The 20,892-nt window shown below is 36.6% G+C and overlaps 1 long non-coding RNA gene across 1 annotated transcript in view; it reads right to left on the reverse strand.

Moving 5' to 3' along the window:
- Positions 1 to 20,892, reverse strand: part of LOC141276258 (uncharacterized) — a 150,265-nt gene that overhangs the window by 51,014 nt on the left and 78,359 nt on the right. Inside the window, exons 2-3 of the long non-coding RNA XR_012325527.1 lie at positions 9,677 to 9,723; positions 3,532 to 3,650 (exon numbers count right to left, since the gene is read on the reverse strand). This is a non-coding gene — a long non-coding RNA (uncharacterized lncRNA). The remainder of the gene's footprint in view (positions 1 to 3,531; positions 3,651 to 9,676; positions 9,724 to 20,892) is intronic.

Below are 20,892 nucleotides of genomic sequence, written 5' to 3' on the forward strand. Positions count from 1 at the left end.
GGCAATGGAAAAGTTTGCATACGACGGCACAATGGAATGACACCTAGGCAGAGAGCACATTGCATAGAAAGAGGCACAAGGGAAATGCACGTGTGCTGCAACTCACTTGCCTAGCAACTCACTTGTCGAATAAAGTAACCCAGGAAGGTACGTTTTCCAGATTATGCTAAAGCTTTACTTAATCCCTTCAGTCATTCCTTCTTTATGTTTCAGGGTAATCTTTACAGATGATTATACCATAAAATAATATGGGCATATATAAATAATATATACTGTGAAATAACACAGTGATGCTCTCAGAGGACACTGCCCTACACTGAAGAGCTCAAATTATGTATTCAGATGTATAGGTTTCTATCTCTTCCTTTGCTGTCAGGCTAGCCACTATCTTAATTCTTTACACTATTTATTAGCTCTATCAACTGTCTAAATGTTTGTGCTTTGTCTCAAGTGCTTCTGCTTTTTCACTCTAAGTGAAAGCCTAGAAACTCTATGTAGAATCAAATATATAATACAGACTTTGATGTCAACAATTTACACACTTGTAAGTTTTTTCCTTTATTCTTTCTCAGAATCGTGACTATTTCAAGAGTTGGGGTAATTTAAATCTAATTACTAGATACTGCATTACTATTATTTGTATATATTTGTTCTTTTCAATCAATTTCTATTTTTCGAATCCTTTCTCAAGTTTCGGGTCTTGTCATTCTTGACAAGTATTGGCATTTTAATATAGCTGATATACAGAGTATGACTAAAAATTATTGGAAGATTTCACAGAAGTATTTCTAGAAGAGTAGGAGAACATTGTGGACATAGAGGTGACTACTATAAGAGTTTTTCCAACTGGAGATGAAGTACTCGTAAAATTACTGGCCAATGATAGAGAAAATACAGATACTTCCATTATTTTCTATTCTTAAATTATTGACAATAAGAAAAAATAGATTACTTCATTCTTTAAATCAAAAGCATTTGACAATTCAGAATATTCGAAAGAACTACTATAATCTAAGATGCTACTATTGCATTTTTTTAATGCAAAGGTGTTTGTTTTTTTTTTTACTTTTTTACTATTGCATTTTTATGAGCACTTAAAGTTCAGAACTATAGCTATGAACAAAATCAAATCAAACATCAACCCATTTGTTAAATCAGGTGCCTTGCCATATGTGACAGCAAGATATACTAAAAGTAATAAGGAAAATTTGTATCCGTCACCAAATCTTTTCCAACCTATTCATTATAATTTTAAAGACAGTTCAATTTCCAATGGATCATCAATTGTTTTCTAACATTTCAGCTCTAGATTTCTCTGCTAAACTGGTAAGACAAACAGCTAATGGTCTGAAAAATACAAAATACACAAGAAGGGGCATTACTAAAGTAAAATATTTTTTCAGTACAAATTATTGCCCTGAATAACTGTTTCATAAACTCTGATTTGAGATGTGCTCCAGAATAAAACATGAATTAGAGTTAAGGACACAAAAAGAAGGATGTTCTAGATAGAAAGTCATGCTAATTTGTCATTGTTTTAAACTATCATGAGTATTTTAAAACAACACGCATAGGTGAGTCCTATTTCCAAGTTCAGACAACTTCTCACTGTCACGCCAGTATAGACAGTAATTAGCAGTCAACAATCATATTAACATAAAACTATGAGTCCCGGGCCAGAAAATAAAATCCAATGAATAAATAAGATTAGATAGTTGTTTTATATTGATAAAAAAGGTAGAAGACATGAACCATCATGCACTAAGCATATCAAGCAAAGCCTAATGTAAATACAAGGAGAAACTGACAGAAATCGTAAGTGTAGTGGGAGATGTACTTCTGTTGGTCTATGGCATTATAAAGTAAATGTGTATATGAGGAAAGTAGGTTTTAAACACACATGTATGCTGTATTTCCTACAAAAAATACAAGATTCTTTCAAGTGTCTTCAGAATGTGTATTTTTAAAAAATGGTATTTTGAAAGCTTTGGAACAGAATCTTCAGAGAAAAACCCAAAGTGGTAAAATATAGAGATCACACACTTTGAAGATAATGCAACTAAATTATAAACTAATAATAAAGCTTTACATGAAAAACTGATTATTTTTTAAAAAAACAAAACTATGATCTTATATAACAAATATTCAATTTAAAAGGAAATGTAACAAAGCTAAGAACATTCAATTTATTCAAATAACATTTATTTGACCCTTACTATAGGCTAAGCACCGTGCTTTAAAATCACAAAGGATGAGAAATCTTTAATGCCTTCATGAGAATTAAAGTCTAATAAATGGAGAGAGGTATAAAAACAAACAAACAAATAAGCAAAAATAAAGTGTGTCACACATGCTCTGACAGAATACATAGAGTATGGTAAGTATCCAAGGTAACCAGGGTTTAATTCTACTTTGGCTAGGGAATAAGTTTCATGAAAGTAATAACCTTTAAAATAATTTGCCCTGAAATAGGAAGAGTTTTAAGAAAACTATAGGGCTTGGTGACTTGAAATGGCAATCTTTTAAGCAGTGGGAAAAGATATAAATCATCCTGGCAGGATCAAGAATGATGAAATGTTGATCTGAGTCTTAAAGGATGAACAGGAGTTTAGTAAATAAACAGGAGAATAAAGATAGAGGGAAGAACATATGCAAAGACAAAAAACTACCTGGTATATTTGAGGAATGGCAGCAAGTTATGATAAGTAAAACAGAGCTTTGATGGTCTAGCATAGTGAAAGAAGAGACTAAAGTGGTAGGAGGCAGATAATAAAGAATTCTGGGTGTCATGTATGAGAAATTAGACTTCATCTTGTAGGCATGGTGAACACCCAACAACCTACACATATCATCAATATGTGCTTGTTGAGTAAATGTATTAATCATCTTTTGCTGGTAATTAATTACCCCAAACCTTAGACACTTAAAACACCAAACATTATATCAGTGTTTCTGAGGGTCAGGAATCCAGGAGTGGGTTAGTTAGATGGATACAGCTCAGAGTATCTGATGAGGCTGCAATCATCTCAAGGTTCAATTATGGCTGGAGATGATGCTTTCAATCTCATTCAAATGACTATTGGCAGGAGGTTACCATCCTCCGCAATGTGGGCTTCTCCATAGAGCTGCTCACAACATGGCTTCTTCCAGAGTAAGTGATCCGGGGAGTGGAGTACAGGCAAGCAACAAAACATCCAGAGAAGACAGAGAGAATGGGGCAGAAAGCTTACTCACAGAAATAATGACTGAAAACCTCCCTAACTTGGCCAAAGAAACAGACAGCCAGATCCAGGAAGCCAAAACAATATCAAATAAGATGAATACCAAAAGATCCATGCCAAGAATCATTATAATGAAACTGTCAAAATTTAAAGACAAAGAATCTTAAAAACTGCAAGAAAAAAGCAACTTGTTATGTACAAATGAACCCCCATAAAATAATCAGTGGATTTTTCAGCAAGCCAGAAGAGAGTGGGATGATATATTCAAAGTGCTGAAAGAAAAATAAACTGCCAACCAAGAATACTCTACCCGGAAAAGTTGTTCTTCAGGATTGAGGGAGAGATGAAGAGTTTCCAGAACAAAATAGGCTGAAGGAATTCATTACCACTGGAATGGCCTTACAGGAAACTTAAAGGGAGTTCTTCAAGCTGAAATGAAAGGATTCTTATTATTAATATGAAAACATATGAAAGTATAAAACTCATCAGTAAAAATAAATATAAAAATTCAGGACATCTTATACTGTAGTGGTTGTGGGAAATCACTAACGACTCTAGTATAAAAAACAAAAGTATTAAAAGTAAAACTATAACTCAATAACATGTTAATGGATACACAATATAAAATATATAAATTACAACATCAAAAGTATAAAATGTGGGGTTGAGTGCAAACATGTAGAGCTTTTGTATGTGTTCCAAGTTAAGTTACTATCAGCCTGAAATAGGCAGTTATAACTGTAAGATGTTTTATGTAAGCCTTATGATAGTCTCTTCATCTTTAATAAATAGTGTTGGAAAACTGGATATCCACATGCAAAAGAATGAAACTAGACACCTATCTTACACCACACACAAAAATCAACTTAAAATGGATTTAAGGGGCTTCCCTGGTGGCGCAGTGGTTGAGAGTCCACCTGCCGATGCAGGGGACAGGGGTTCGTGCTCCGGTCCGGGAAGATCCCACATGCCGCAGAGCGGCTGGGCCAGTGAGCCATGGCCGCTGAGCCTGCGCGTCCGGAGCCTGTGCTCCGCAACGGGAGAGGCCACAACAGTGAGACACCCACGTACCGCAAAAAAAAAAAAAAAAAAAAAAAATGGATTTAAGACTTGAATGAAAGAACTGAAACTATAAAACTCCTAGAAGAAAACATAGAGAGTAGGTCTCTTTGACATTGGTCTTGACAGTGAATTTTTGGATTTGACACCAAAAGAAAAGGCAACAAAAGCAAAAGTAAATAAGTAGGACTATAGCAAACTAAAAAGCTTCTGCACAGCAAAGGAAACCATCAACAAGACAAAAAGGAATGCAATGGGAGAAAATATTTGCAAGCCACATATCCAATAAGGGGTTCATATCTAAAATATACAGGAAAATCATATAACTCAATAGGAAAAAAAGAATAATAACCCAATTGAAAATTGGACAAAGGACCTGAATACACATTTTTCCATCAAAGACATGTAAATATCCAACAGGTACATGAAAAAGTGCTCAACATCACTAATCATTAGGGAAATGTAAATCAACACCACAATGAGCTATCAACTCACACCTTTAGGATGTCTATTAACAAAAAGATAAGAAGTAACAAATGTGGATGTGGAGAAAAGGGAACCCTTGAGCACTGTTGGTGGGGCTGTAAACTGGTACCATCACTATGGAAAACAGTATGAAGTTTCCTCAAGAAATTAAATTAAAATAGAGTTATCATATAATCCAGGAATTATACTTCCTGATATATGTGGAAAGGAAGTGAAATTATTATCTTGAAGAGAGATCTCTACTCCCATGTTCACTGCAGCATTATTCACAACAGCAAAAGTACAGAAACAACCTAAGTGTCCACTGACGAATGGATAAAGAAAATGTGGTGTACACACACACACACACCACTGGAATATTATTCAGCCTTTGAAAAGAAGGTAATCCTGCCATTTGCAACAACATGAGTAAACCTGGAGAGCATTATGCTAAGTGACATAAGCCAGACAGAGAAAGACAAGTACTACATGGCATCACTTACACGTGGAATCTAAAAAAATAGTAAACTCATAGAAATAGAATCTAACGGTGGTTGCCAGGGACTGTGGCTGGGGAAAATAGGAGAGGTTGGTAAAAGTGTAAAAAGTTTCAATTATAAGATGAATAATGTCTGAGGATCTAATGTACAGCATGGTGACAGTGGTTGATAATACTGTATTGTATAACTGAAATTTGCTAAGAGAGTAACACTTCGGTGTTCTCACAAAGAGAAAAAGAAAAAGGTAAGTATGTGAGGTGATGGATGTGTTTATTAACTCAATGGTGGGAAATCCTTTCATACATATATATGACATATATAAATCATGTTATACACTTTAAATACATTATAGCTTTACTTGTCAATTATACTTCAATTAAAAAAAAAAAGCATTTGACACAATTTAACATCCTTTTATGGGTACAGGCCCAGATAATTTCATTAGTGAATTCTAATTAGTATTTAGGAAAGAAATGTTACCAATTCTACACAAACTCTTCCAGAAAGTTGAAGGCCAAGGAATTCTTCCCAACTCATTCCATAATGCCAGCATTATCCTCATAAAAGAACCAAACAAAGACATTACAGGAAATAAAACTACCTAACAATATCCTTCATGAACATATTTGCAAAAATTCTTAAAACCTGAGCTAACTGAATGTAAAAATAAATAAAAAGGATAATACATCATGATTCAGTGGGGTTTATTTCCAGAATTCAAAGTTGGTTTAACCTTTCCAAAAAATTCAATATAATTCACCATATTAGCAGACTAAAAAAAAAAAAAACCATATGATTATCTCATAGATGCAGAAATAGCATTTCACAAAATCAAAATGATTCCTGATAAAAACTCTCAGAAAACTTTGTGAAAGACTAAACTTTCTCTCTAAAATCAGGGACAATGTAAGGATGTCACTCTCTCGTAAACACTGTACAAGAGGTTTTAGCCAGAATAATAAGGCATTAAAATGAAGTAAAGGCATCTAGATTAGAAAGGATATGGTAAAGCTCTCTTTATTTTACAGATGAAAGATCATCTATATGGTCAATTCAATGACAACTACAACAAAAGCTAGATCTAATAAGTTAATATTAATCTAAAAAGTTAATATTTTTAAGATATTAATTCTCCCCAAATTGCTCTAGAGATTCAATGCAATTCCACTCAAAATCCCAACAGATTTTTTTGTATAAATTAAGAATATTCTAAATTCATATAAATACCAATTATACCTCGATAAAGCTGGGAAAAAATGAATTCATATGTAAATGAAAAGAAACTAGAATAGTCAAAACAACATTGAAAATGAAGAATAAAATTGAGGGACTTACACTCCATGACTTCAAGAGTTATTATAAAGCTACAGTAATTAAGATAAAGTAGTGCGCAGCAAAGGAAACCATAAAGAAGACCAAAAGACAACCCTCAGAATGGGAGAAAATATTTGCAAATGAAGCAACTGACAAAGGATTGATCTCCAAAATTTATAAGCAGCTCATGCAGCTTAATAACAAAAAAACAAACAACCCAATCCAAAAATGGGCAGAAGACCTAAATAGACATTTCTCCAAAGAAGATATACAGACTGCCAACAAACACATGAAAGAATGCTCAACATCACTAATCATGAGAGAAATGCAAATCAAAACTACAATGAGATATCATCTCACACCAGTCAGAATGGCTATCATCAAAAAATCTAGAAACAATAAATGCTGGAGAGGGTGTGGAGAAAAGGGAACCCTCTTACACTGTTGGTGGGAATGTAAATTGATACAGCCACTGTGGAGAACAGTATGGAGGTTCCTTAAAAAGCTACAAATAGAACTACCATATGACCCAGCAATCCCACTACTGGGCATATACCCTGAGAAAACCATAATTCAAAAAGAGTCATGTACCAAAATGTTCATTGCAGCTCTATTTACAATAGCCCAGAGATGGAAACAACCTAAGTGTCCATCATCGGATGAATGGATAAAGAAGATGTGGCACATATATACAATGGAATATTACTCAGCCATAAAAAGAGACGAAATTGAGCTATTTGTAATGAGGTGGATAGACCTAGAGTCTGTCATACAGAGTGAAGTAAGTCAGAAAGAGAGAGACAAATACCGTATGCTAACACATATATATGGAATTTAAAAATAAAAAAATGTCATGAAAAACCTAGGGGTGAAACAGGAATAAAGACACAGACTTACTAGAGAATGGACTTGAGGCTATGGGGAGGGGGAAGTGTAAACGGTGACAAAGCGATAAAGAGGCATGGACATATATACACTACCAAACGTAAAGTAGATAGCTAGTGGGAAGCAGCCGCATAGCACAGGGAGATCAGCTCGGTGCTTTGTGACCGCCTGGAGGGGTGGGATAGGGAGGGTGGGAGGGAGGGAGACGCAAGCGGGAAGAGATATGGGAATATATGTATATATATAACTGATTCATTTTGTTGTGAAGCTGAAACTAACATACCATTGTAAAGCAATTATACTCCAATAAAGATGTTAAAAAAAAAAAAAGATAAAGTAGTATTGATATACAGTCAAATAATGAAACAGAATACATGTAGAGAAAACAGAAAGAGACAGACATATTTGGTCAATTGATTTTTGAGAAGGTACAAAAGCAATTTAGTGGAGAAAGATACTATTATTCAACAAATGGTACTGGAACAACTGAATGTCCACATGCAAAAAAATAAACTTCAACCCATATTTCATATGATATACATATAACTCAAAATGATTCACAGACCTAATATAAACCTCAAATTATAAAACTTCTAAAAGAAATTAAGAGAAAAATCTTTGTGACCTTGAGTTTGAATACTTTACCAAAATCATGGCCCACAAAAGGAAAAATTAATAAATTAAGCTTCATCAAAATTAAGGGTTTATAGCAGCTCATGCAGCTCAATAACAAAAAAACAAACAACTCAATCCAAAAATGGGTAGAAGACCTAAATAGACATTTCTCCAAAGAAGATATACAGACTGCCAACAAACACATGAAAGGATGCTCAACATCATTAATCATTAGAGAAATGCAAATCAAAACTACAATGAGATATCATCTCACACCAGTCCGAATGGCCATCATCAAAAAATCTAGAAACAATAAATGCTGGAGAGGGTGTGGAGAAAAGGCAACACTCTTGCACTGCTGGTGGGAATGTGAATTGGTTCAGCCACTATGGAGAACAGTATGGAGGTTCCTTAAAAAACTACAAATAGAACTACCATATGACCCAGCAATCCCACTACTGGGCATATACCCTGAGAAAACCAAAATTCAAAAGGAGTCATGTACCAAAATGTTCATTGAAGCTCTATTTACAATAGCCCGGAGATGGAAACAACCTAAGTGCCCATCATCAGATGATTGGATAAAGAAGATGTGGCACATATATACAATGGAATATTACTCAGCCATAAAAAGAAACGAAATTGAGCTATTTGTAATGAGGTAGATAGACCTAGAGTCTGTCATACAGACTGAAGTCAGTCAGAAAGAAAAAGACAAATACCGTATGCTAACACATATGTATGGAATTTAAGAAAAAAAAATGTCATGAAGAACCTAGGGGTAAGGCAGGAATAAAGACGCAGACCTACTAGAGAACAGACTTGAGGTTATGGGGAGGGGGAAGGGTGAGCTGTGACAGGGCGAGAGAGAGTTATGGACATATACACACTAACAAACGTAGTAAAGTAGACAGCTAGTGGGAAGCAGCCGCATGGCACAGGGATATTGGCTCGGTGCTTTGTGACAGCCTGGAGGGGTGGGATAGGGAGGGTGGGAAGGAGGGAGACACAAGAGGGAAGACATATGGGAACATATGTATATGTATAACTGATTCACTTTGTTATAAAGCAGAAACTAACACACCATTGTAAAGCAATTATACCCCAATAAAGATGTTAAAAAAAAAAAATAAGGGTTTATGCTCTGAAAGACACAAGAGAATGAAGAGACAAGCCACAAACTGGAGGAAACATTTGCAAATCACATATCTGACAAAAGAGTTATATCCAGAATATATAAAGAACCCTCAAAACTCAACAATACGGAAACAAATATCTGAATCTTAGGGAAAAAAGGCAAAGTATTTTAAGAGACACTTCATCAAAAAAAGAGATATGTTACCAAACTAGGTCTGTTTCCCTGAGGAACAGCAAACCAAACGCTGAGATGCTGAGGTTTGTGGCAAAGAAAGGGTTTAATCACCAAGCCGCCAAATCTTAAATCTGCCTCCTCAAAGGCGAGGGACGGGGAATATTTATGGGATATAGATGAGGTGTGGGAAGCGTGGGGAAAGACAATTGAAGACAAGAAAAAGTGAGGTAATCCTGGTTCTGCACAGATGCAACTAAGGTACAGGCTTCTTCCTGTGCCACTTACTCAGAAAATAGCGGCCTTACCATGCTGAGGGTGGAGCTTTTAGTCCTCTGATGTGAAAACGTCATGCCTAGGGAATAGAGAAATCAATAAAGATTATTTTCATGTTTCAATAACCAAGAATCAATACAATTCGGATGATATATGTCACTGTTTCTGGAAATAAGGAAACAATAAGAATTTCTAAAAATTTTCAAGCCAACATAATTTCAACTTTCCCCAATTATACTAAATGCACCCCAAAAATCCACCTTCTTTGAATTTTAATTCATCAAAAGAAACTAGATAATCATGGTGAAAGTACAACTTAAGAAAGCATCTGAGTTCCCAAGAATAATATAAAGGAGCTCATATTTTCACTCTTATAAACGTTGCTTTGGTTTGGATGATCACCAAGTTCCCTCTATGTTCCTGGAGAGGTCCCTGCAATAGTACAATCATGTGTCTCTAGGAGCCCAGATGGATTAAATCACAATCACCCAACTACTAGTAAATAAATGATATGTTGATAAAGTCAAGAGAATGGAAACTTGGGTTGTCTTCATCTCTCTTACTAGTTGACGTAACCAGTATTGACCAAAGGCTCAAAGCTTCTCTCTCACCACCTCCTTTGCTGATGTGACCTAATTAACTGCAGTTGAGGACTGAAGCCGCAAAACTCTCAGAGGTCTACTTCATTACAAGAGCAATGAGAGAGGGCTGATAATGCCATTTTCACATCATTTTCTTTCTCTTATTCTGCTTCTCTATCTAAAGACCTCTCAATAAAACATCCTGAGAAAGCTCCTGTAACTTCTACAAGAGACTGACTCTTTGTCTTTAGGCTAAGCAAGCCAGCTTTCTTACTCCTCCCTTTTGTCATACAAAGTGCCTGCACTTCAGAAGTCCATATAAAAGCTATAAAGAGAAAGAAATTACATTAGACTAAATTTTATCTTTACTTTAAAATTCCTCTTCCCTGGGCTTCCCTAGTGGCACAGTGGTTGAGAGTCCGCCTGCCGATGCAGGGGACACGGGCTCGTGCCCCGGTCCGGGAAGATCCCACATGCCACAGAGTGGCTGGGCCCGTGAGCCATGGCCGCTGAGCCTGCACATCCGGAGCCTGTGCTCCGCAACGGAAGAGGCCACAACAGTGAGAGGCCTGCATACTGCCAAAAAAAAAAAAAATTCCTCTTCCCTTTTCTCTCTCACATACACATTTATTTCTTTGGGGTGGGGGAGTGGGGTGCTGGATGGATAATGAATGTTATTTTCTCCCTATAAATAGAATTCCTTGCTCTCAATGCAAAGGAATCTTTCTAAGGTATTTTTCAGGCAGTAACTCCTGGCAATTTTGTTGCATGCAAATTAGAAGAGCGAAAACAAAGTTTCAGCTTTTCCATGAATCTAACACAATAACAACATGGAAAAAGTACTAAGATATATACAAATAAAGATGAAAATTTCTGAATTGTGGATGTTTGAGACAGGCAAGTGTATGTCAGGAGGTAAGAGAGATTCAGGCAGTGGTGTGCTATAGCAGACCTTTATCAGTTCATGATTATACCAGCTTGTTATACCAGTTTTGCCAATTATTAAATTTTCAGAAATTTTGCAAGGTGGCAATTAAATCGTTGGTACCTTGAAATCGGCCATGGAGGAAGTACTTACATGTAAATCAGCAAATGCTACAAATCAGGGCTTTATTTTTGATGAGCCTGTTGTTAAACATTTATCAGCATACCATTGGAAGAAGGATGAGAGCAGAGTCAAATACCCACCCTGCTGTGTCATAAGTAGAGAGGAATCTTACTTTCAGCCAGGTTAACTTAAAGGTACTGTTCTGCAAATTTGCAATATTTACACAATCTCTTAATTACCAGAAAGAGTGGTAACCTGGCATATTAAATGTAAAAAACAATCGGAACTATACTAAAATGACAAAAATACACTGTATAAAAAGAAATCTAGCAGTTACATTGTAAATATGACAAGCTTTTATGTCAAGTTTCTGAAATTCTCTTCCAAAAGTCATATTCCCTAGACCTGTCCAAACGACCAGTCCCCAGTTGACTTCCAAATTTAGACAAACTCTAAGTTCTGCAGGTGCTGTTTATTGAGTGTTTTGGCTGCAGACTCATCATCTGTAAATATTTCAAGAGATTCTGAAAGCACAGAATGCTTCAAAACAACCACCTGAACAAAACAGAACTTTTGCAGAAGATAAAAGCAATTAGGGGATAGATTTAGAAGAAACACAGCATTCTCCCCCTTCTTCATTGGAAATCTGTGTTGGAGAATGAGGTCATTGTGGGTTGGAAATATCTTTGCGTCTCTTTATCGACTGATGAAATAGTTTAAGATCAGAGCCAAGGGAATATGAAGTGAAAATAAAATTCATAAGAGTAAGCAGTCCAATTAAAATTGTGATTCCACAAAATTTTCTGAATCGACTGTAGGAATCATAATGTTTTAACTACCAAATTTGGAACACTAACAGTTTACTAAAATAATAATATTAGCCACATCATTATATACTTTCAAAATTAAATGTGGAAATAAGAAATCCTTTTTAAAAATTATAAAAGCCCATGGATATTATGAGTACTTTTTTGCACCAAAAATGCACTCATTTGAGGTTAATGAAGTTTAAGACTCAACAAATAACAAATAAAAGCTTGACAATAGAAACCACACAATACTGAAAGTGAGATATGCCTGAAATTTTTAAATAGTGGAAAATATAATCATAATATAAATTTCCTTTAAATAGCAATGCAACTTGATGCAGAGCAATTAATTTTGCTCCTAGAGACCCTTTATTTTTTTTCTGTTTGCCGCAGAAGTAGAGACTGCTTTAAACCATGTATTTAAATGTGCTATTACTGGATGGATCTGATTCATTCAAGGATAGATCAATGGTTGATTAAATTTTAACCATAACATTCTAAAAAAAAAAAGAAAAACTTGAAAGGAAAAAGTTTAAATCTTCATTAGGGAATTGCCTCCCTCCAAACAGATATGTGACTGACAAAAAATTGTATGAATCCACTTAAGGAAAACTCACAATGCAAAAATTCACTGTCAAGGAAATAACAGTTTAGGAGCATGATCGTTAAAACATAGTGGATATTCCGGGAGAACACACAGCATGCCTCAGGCTGCTGCAACGTCACAGCGGCCTCTGCCGCCACAGGCTCGCCCCCTCATTCCATACACCTCCCTCCCCCAAGCCTAAGTGAGCCAGATTCCCCTAATCTGCTGCTACTTTAAGCCTGTCCTGTCTGGGCGGGAACAGACACCAGAGGGCAAGTTACATGCAGAAGTGGGGCCAAATCCAAAGCTGAACCCCAGGAGCTGTGCAAACAAAGAAGAGAAAGGCAAATTTCTCCCTGCTGGCTCAGGAGCAGATTAAATCCGCACAACCAACTTGATGCACCCAGCATCTGTGGAATACCTGAATAGACAACGAATCATCCCAAAATTGAGGCAGTGGACTTTGGGAGCAACTGCAGACTTGGGGATTGCTGTATGTGACTGACTAGTTTCTCATTTATATGTTTATCTTAGTTTAGTTTTCAGTGCTTGTTATCATTGGTGCATTTGTTTATTGGTTTGGTTGCTCTCTTTTTTTATTACTTTTTCTAATTTTTTATTTTAATTATTTTTTTTAATTTTTTCTTTTAATAACTTTATTTATTTTATCTTTCTTTCTTTTTTTACTCCCTTTTCTTCTGAGCCATGTGGCTGAAAGGGTCTTGGTGCTCTGGCTGGGTTCAGGCCTGAGTCTCTGAGGTGGGAGAGCCGAATTCAAGACATTGGACCACCAGAGACCTCCCGGCCCCAAGTAACATCAACTGGCGAGAGCTCCTCAAGAGATCTCTGTCTCAAAGCTAAGACCCAAGTTTGCTCAATGACCAGCAAGCTCCAGTGCTGGACATCCCATGCCAAACAACTAGCAAGATAGGAACACAACCCCACCCATTAGCAGAGATGAGGCGTAAAATCATACTAAGTTCACAGACACCCCAAAACACACCACCAGATGCAGTCCTGCCCACCAGAAAGACAAGATCCAGCCTCATGTGCCAGAACACAAGTACCAGTCCCCTCCACCAGGAAGCCTACACAACCCACTGAACCAACGTCACCCACTGGGAGCAGACACCAAAAACAACGGGAACTACGAACCTGCAGCCTCCGAAAAGGAGACCCCAAACACAGTAAGTTAAGCAAAATGAGAAGACAGAAAAAAACACAGAGCAGATGAAGGAGCAACGTAAAAACACACCAGACCAGGGCTTCCCTGGTGGCGCAGTGGTTGAGAGTCCACCTGCCAATACAGGGGACACGGGTTCGTGCCCTGGTCCAGGAAGATGCCACATACTGCAGAGCGACTGGGCCCATGAGCCATGGTCGCTGAACCTGCGCGTCCAGAGCCTGTGCTCCGCGATGGGAGAGGCCACAACAGTGAGAGGCCCGCGTATCCCAAAAAAAAAAAAGCACCACACCAAACAAAAGAAGAGGAAATAGGCAGTCTATCTGAAAAAGAATTCAGAGTAATGATAGTAAAGATGATCCAAACTCTTGGAAATAGAATGAGGAAAATATAAGAAACATTTAACAAGAAACTAGAAGAACTAAACAGCAAGCAAATAATGATGAACAACACAATAAATGAAATCTAAAATTCTCTAGAAGGAATCACTAGCAGAATAACTGAGGCAGAACAACGGATAAGTGACCTGGAAGATAAAATAGTGGAAATAACTGCTGCAGAGAGGAATAAAGAAAAAAGAAAGAAAAGAATTGAGGACAGTCTCAGAGACCTCTGGGAAAACATTAAATGCACAAACATTCAAATCATATGGGTCCCAGAAGAAGAAGAGAAAAAGAGAGGGACTGAGAGAATATTTGAAGAGATTATAGTTGAAAACTTTCTTAATATGGGAAAGGAAATAGACAGTCAAGTCCAGATAGTGCAGAGAGTCCCATAAAGGATAAATCCAAGGAGAAACATGCCAAGACACATATTTAATATCAAAAATTTAATACAAAGAGAAAACATAAAAAGCAGCAAGGGAAAAACAACAAACAATATATAAGGTCATCCCCACAGGGTTAACATCTGATCTTTCAGCAAAAACTCTGCAAGCCAGAAGGGAGAGGCAGGACATATCTAAAGTGAAGAAAGGGAAAAACCTACAACCAAGACTACTCTACCCAGCAAGGATCTCATTCAGATTTGATGGAGAAATTAAAACCTTTACAAAAAAGCAAACGCTAAGAGAATTCAGCACCACCAAACCAGCTTTACAACAAATGCTAAAGGAACTTCTCTAGGCAAGAAACACAAGAGAAGGAAAAGACCTACAATAACAAACCCAAAACAATTAAGAATGGTAATAGGAACATACATAGCAATAATTACCTTAAATGTAAATGGATTAAATGCTGCAACCAAAAGACACAGACTGGCTGAATGGATACAAAAACAAGACCCGTATATATGCTGTCTATGAGAGACCCACTTCAGACCTAGGGACACATACAGACTGAAAGTGAGGGGGTGGAAAAAGATATTCCATGCAAATGGAAATCAAAAGAAAGCCTGAGTAGCAATTCTCATATCAGACAAAACAGACTTTAAACACTATTACAGGAGACAAAGAAGGACACTACACAATGATCAAGGGATCAATCCAAGAGAAGATTAACAATTGTAAATATTTATGCACCCAACATAGGAGCACCTCAATACATAAGGCAAATGCAAACAGCCATAAAAGCGGAAATCGACAGTAACACAATCATAGTAGAGGACTTTAACACCCCACTTTTACCAATGGACAGATCATCCAAAATGAAAATAAATAAGGAAACACAAGCTTTAAATGATAAGTTAAACAAGATGGACTTAATTGATATTTATTAGGACATTCCATCCAAAAACAACAGAAAACACTTTTTTCTCAAGTGCTCAAGGAACATTCTCATGACAGACCATATCTGGGGTCACAAATCAAGCCCTGGTAAATTTAAGAAAACTGAAATCGTATCAAGTATCTTTTCCGACCACAACGCTATGAGACTAGATATCAATTACAGGAAAAAAATCTGTAAAAAAATACAAACACATGGAGACTAAACAATACACTACTAAATAAGCAAGAGATCACTGAAGAAATCAAAGAGGAAATCAAAAAATACCTAGAAACAAATGACAATGAAAACATGATGACCCAAAACCTCTGGGATGCAGCAAAAGCAGTTCTAAGAGGGAAATTTAGAGCAACACAATCCTACCTCTAGAAACAAGAAACATCTCAAATGAACAATCTAACCTTACACCTAAAGCAATTAAAGAATGAAGAACAAAAAAATCACCCAAAGTTAGCAGAGGGAAAAAAATCATAAAGATCAGATCAGAAATAAATGAAAAGGAAATGAAGGAAACGATAGCAAATATCAATAAAAATAGAAGCTGGTTCTTTGAAAAGATAAGCAAAATTGATAAACCATTAGCCAGACTCATCAAGAAAAAAAAGGAGAAGACTCAAATCAACAGAATTAGAAATGAAAAAGGAGAAGTAACAAATGACACTGCAGAAATATAACGCATCATGAGAGATTACTACAAGCAACTCTATGCCAATAAAATGGACAATCCGGAAGAAATGGACACATTCTTAGAAATGCACAACCTTCTGAGACTGAACCAGAAAGAAACAGAAAATATAAACAGACCAATCACAAGCACTGAAATTGAAAGTGTGATTAAAAATCTTCTAACAAACAAAAGCCCAGGACCAGATGGCTTCACAGGCGAATTCTATCAAACATTTAGAGAAGAGCTAACACCTATCCTTCTCAAACTCTTCCAAAATATAGCAGAGGGAGGAACACTCCCAAATTCATTCTACAAGGCCACCATCACCCTGATACCAAAATGAGACAAAGATGTCACACGAAAAGAAAACTACAGGCCAATATCACTGATGAACATACATTCAAAAATCCTCAACAAAATACTAGCAAACAGAATCGAGCAGCACATAAAAAGGATCATACACCATGATCAAGTGGGGTTTATCCCAGGAATGCAAGAATTCTTCAATGTACGCAAATCAATGTGATGCACCATATTAACAAATTGAAGGAAAAAAATCATATGATCATCTCAATAGATGTAGAAAAAACTTTTGACAAAATTCAACACCCATTTATGATAAAAACTCTCCAGAAAGTAGGCATACAGGGAACTTACCTCAACATAATAAAGACCATATATGACAAACCCACAGCCAACATCATTCTCAATGGTGAAAAACTGAAACATTTCCACTAAGATCAGGAACAAAACAAGGTTGCCCACTCTCACCACTATTATTCAACATAGTTTTGGAAATTTTAGCCACAGCAATGAGAGAAGAAAAAGAAATAAAAGTAATCCAAATTGGAAAAGAAGAGGTAAAGCTGTCACTGTTTGCAGATGACATGATACTATACATAGAGAATCCGAAAGATGTTACTAGGAAACTTCTAGAGCTAATCAATGAATTTGGTAAAGTAGCAAGATACAAAATTAATGCACTGAAATCTCTTGCATTCCTATACACTAGTGATGAAAAATTTGAAAGATAAATTAAGGGAACACTCCCATTTACCACTGCAACAAAAAGAATAAAATATCTAGGAATAAAGCTACCTAAGGAGACAAAAGACCTGTATGCAGAAAACTGTAAGACACTGAGGAAAGAAATTAAAGATGATACAAACAGGTGGAGATATATACCATGCTTTTGGATTCAAAGAATCAACATTGTGAAAATGAATATACTACGCAAAGCAATCTACAGATTCAATGCAATCCCTATCAAACTACCAATGGCATTTTTCACAGAACTAGAACAAAAAATTTCACAGTTTGCATGGAAACACAGAGGACCCTGAATAGCCAAAGCAATCTTGAGAAAGAAAAACAGAGCTGGAGAAATCAGGCTCCCTGACTTCAGACTATACAACAAAGCTACAGTAATCAAGAGAATATGGCACTGGCACAAAAAACAGAAATATAGATCAATGGAACAGGACAGAAAGCCCAGAAATAAACCCATGCACATATGGTCACCTTATCTTTGATAAAGGGGGCAAGAATATACAATGGAGAAAAGGCAGCCACTTCAATAAGTGGTGCTAGGAAAACTGGACAACTAAATGTAAAAGAATGAAGGCAGAACACTCCCTAACACCATACACAAAAATAAACTCAAAATAGATTAAAGACCTAAATGTAAGGCCAGACACTATAAAACTCTTAGAGGAAAACATAGGCAGAACACTCTATGACATAAATCACAGCAAGATCCTTTTTGACCCACCACCTAGAGAAATGGAAATTAAAATAATAAATAAACAAACAGACCTAATGAAACTTCAAAGCTTTTGCACAGCAAAGGAAACCATAAACAAGACAAAAAGACAACCCTCAGAATGGGAGAAACTATTTGCAAATGAAGCAATTGACAAGGGATTCATCTCCAAAATTTACAATCAGCTCATGCAGCTCAAAATCAAAACAACAAACAACCCAATCCAAAAAAGGGTAGAAGACCTAAATAGACATTTCTCCAAAGAAGATATACAGACTGCCAACAAACACATGAAAGGATGCTCAACATCATTAATCATTAGAGAAATGCAAATCAAAACTACAATAAGATATCATCTCACACCAGTCCGAATGGCCATCATCAAAAAATCTAGAAACAATAAATGCTGGAGTGGGTGTGGAGAAAAGGGAACACTCTTACACTGCTGGTGGGAATGTGAATTGGTACAGCCACTATGGAGAACAGTATGGAGGCTCCTTAAAAAACTACAAATAGAACTACCATATGACCCAGCAATCCCACTACTGGGCATATACCCTGAGAAAACCATAATTCAAAAAGAGTCATGTACCACAATGTTCATTGCAGCTCTATTTACAATAGCCCAGAGATGGAAACAACCTAAGTGTCCATCATCGGATGAATGGATAAAGAAGATGTGGCACATATATACAAATGGAATATTACTCAGCCATAAAAAGAAACGAAATTGAGCTATTTGTAATGAGGTGGATGGACCTAGAGTCTGTCATACAGAGTGAAGTAAGTCAGAAGGAGAAAGACAAATACTGTATGCTAACACATATATATGGAATTTAAGAAAAAAAAATGTCATGAAGAACCTAGGAGTAAGACAGGAATAATGACACAGACCTACTAGAGAATGGACTTGAGGAAATGGGGAGGGGGAAGGGTAAGCTGTGACAAAGCTAGAGAGGCATGGACATATATACACTACCAAACGTAAGGTAGATAGCTAGTGGGAAGCAGCCACATAGCACAGGGAGATCAGCTCGGTGCTTTGTGATCGCCTGGAGGGGTGGGATAGGGAGGGAGACGCAAGAGGGAAGAGATATGGGAACATATGTATATATATATAACTGATTCATTTTGTTGTAAAGCAGAAACTAACACACCACTGTAAAGCAATTATACTCCAATAAAGATGTTTAAAAAAAAAAAAAGTGGATAGTTTTCTCCAGATGATGGCAGAAGCGGTATTTAGAGAGAGTCCAAGTATGACTAGGACCTGAAGCACCCTTGTGGCTTTGGAGATGGAGAGGGCCATGTAAGAAGGAATGTGGGTGGTTTCTAAGAGCAGGGAGTAGTCCATGGCTGATGGCCAGCAAGGACCTCAGACCTACAGGAACTAGATCCAGCCAAAAACCTAAATGAGATTAGAAGCTTATTCTTCCCCAGAGCCTCCAGATAGAAGCCCAACACAGCCAACACCTAGGTATGAGCCTTGTGAAACCCTGAGCAGAGAAGCCCATCCCACCTCTGACCACAGGATTGTGAGATAATGAATGGGTGTTTTTTAAGCCACTGTGTTTATTGTAATTTGTTTTGCATCAATGTCCCTATTCTGTTCTGCCAATAAAGAATGGCTTTCCAGGCAGGGTCATTTGAAGGAGCATTTCCTTCAAATCAGTTTAGTCCCATGAGAATAAAACTTCTGGGAAGTTATTTGCGTTTTGAGACTTGAAGTCATTAATGTTTCACACGATTTTAGTTCTACATAAGTTTCCAAAAGGCAGTAGAATATTTTACATAGAGAGTTTTCGTTTTGTTTTGCATTTCATGTTGAGATCAAAAAATTTCCCTGAGACAATGTTTCCAATCCATTATGCCAGTCACGGTGAAAACAATTCCATGGTCTGAAATTTGTTTTACAACCAATTTTGGGGAAAAATAAAACAGTATCATTAAATAAAGCACACCCGAATATAGGTATCTTTTTTAAAAATTAAGGATTGAACATTCTCGAATTTCAGTAGTGGAGCAGATTAATAGGAAAGAGAAAGTTTTCTGAAAACTAACTCCTACCCTTGTCCCATTTACTACAATTAGCCTTTTTTTTCCAGCCACTCAACAGAGCCATCCACGTTAGGATATCAGCTACTCAACCCGACAAATTTAAGGCCATCTTCTACACTGAATTTAGCTTTTACTAGCTTTAGACTTCCTTAGCCTGCAAGTCTACTCACTGTTCTTCTAACTTCTCAAATCTAAGCTTCTCTAGAGGAACTGCACTTTACACCAAAAGCAACTTTAAAAACTGATTTTTGTTTCCTAACCTCTAAATCCATTCCTCAAAATGCAATTGGAATTCACTCCCTACTGTCTAAGCTTATCCCAGGAGTAAAATATAGAAGATGGACTAAGTGATGTCTGAGATCCCTTCCAAATTTAATATTTGATGGATCAGGCATTTAATGTAATTGGCAATAAAGCTAGAATATAAACGTGTTTTTATAAGATTTGGGCTAAGAGGTCAAGAGAATAACAAATGCTCCGTCATAATATGATAAAATGTCCTTTGAAGATCTCAGGGATCATTAGGCTAATACTGGCTAGTCTTTGCCCACAACCAACTACAGGCTTCACATCATTTCTACCATCTCCTACTCCAACTAGATGGCTCAGGCACAAAATGTGGAACCGAGAAACTCTCCTGAGCTAAGGAACTATCCTTTTTATTTTAGGTATGTTTCTTTCAAATATTCTATTATTATCAAAAGGCAGGCTAGAAGAACACATTTTCACCCACCCCCAAATCTAGCTAAGGATTGTAACAAATTTTCCACTGGTATTTTAATTGATCTTTCCACAAAATGAAAGAGGAAGGTGTCTATTAGCTCCTTTCA

Source organism: Tursiops truncatus, chromosome 13, assembly GCF_011762595.2.
Source record: "Tursiops truncatus isolate mTurTru1 chromosome 13, mTurTru1.mat.Y, whole genome shotgun sequence".
Lineage (NCBI taxonomy): Eukaryota > Metazoa > Chordata > Mammalia > Artiodactyla > Delphinidae > Tursiops > Tursiops truncatus.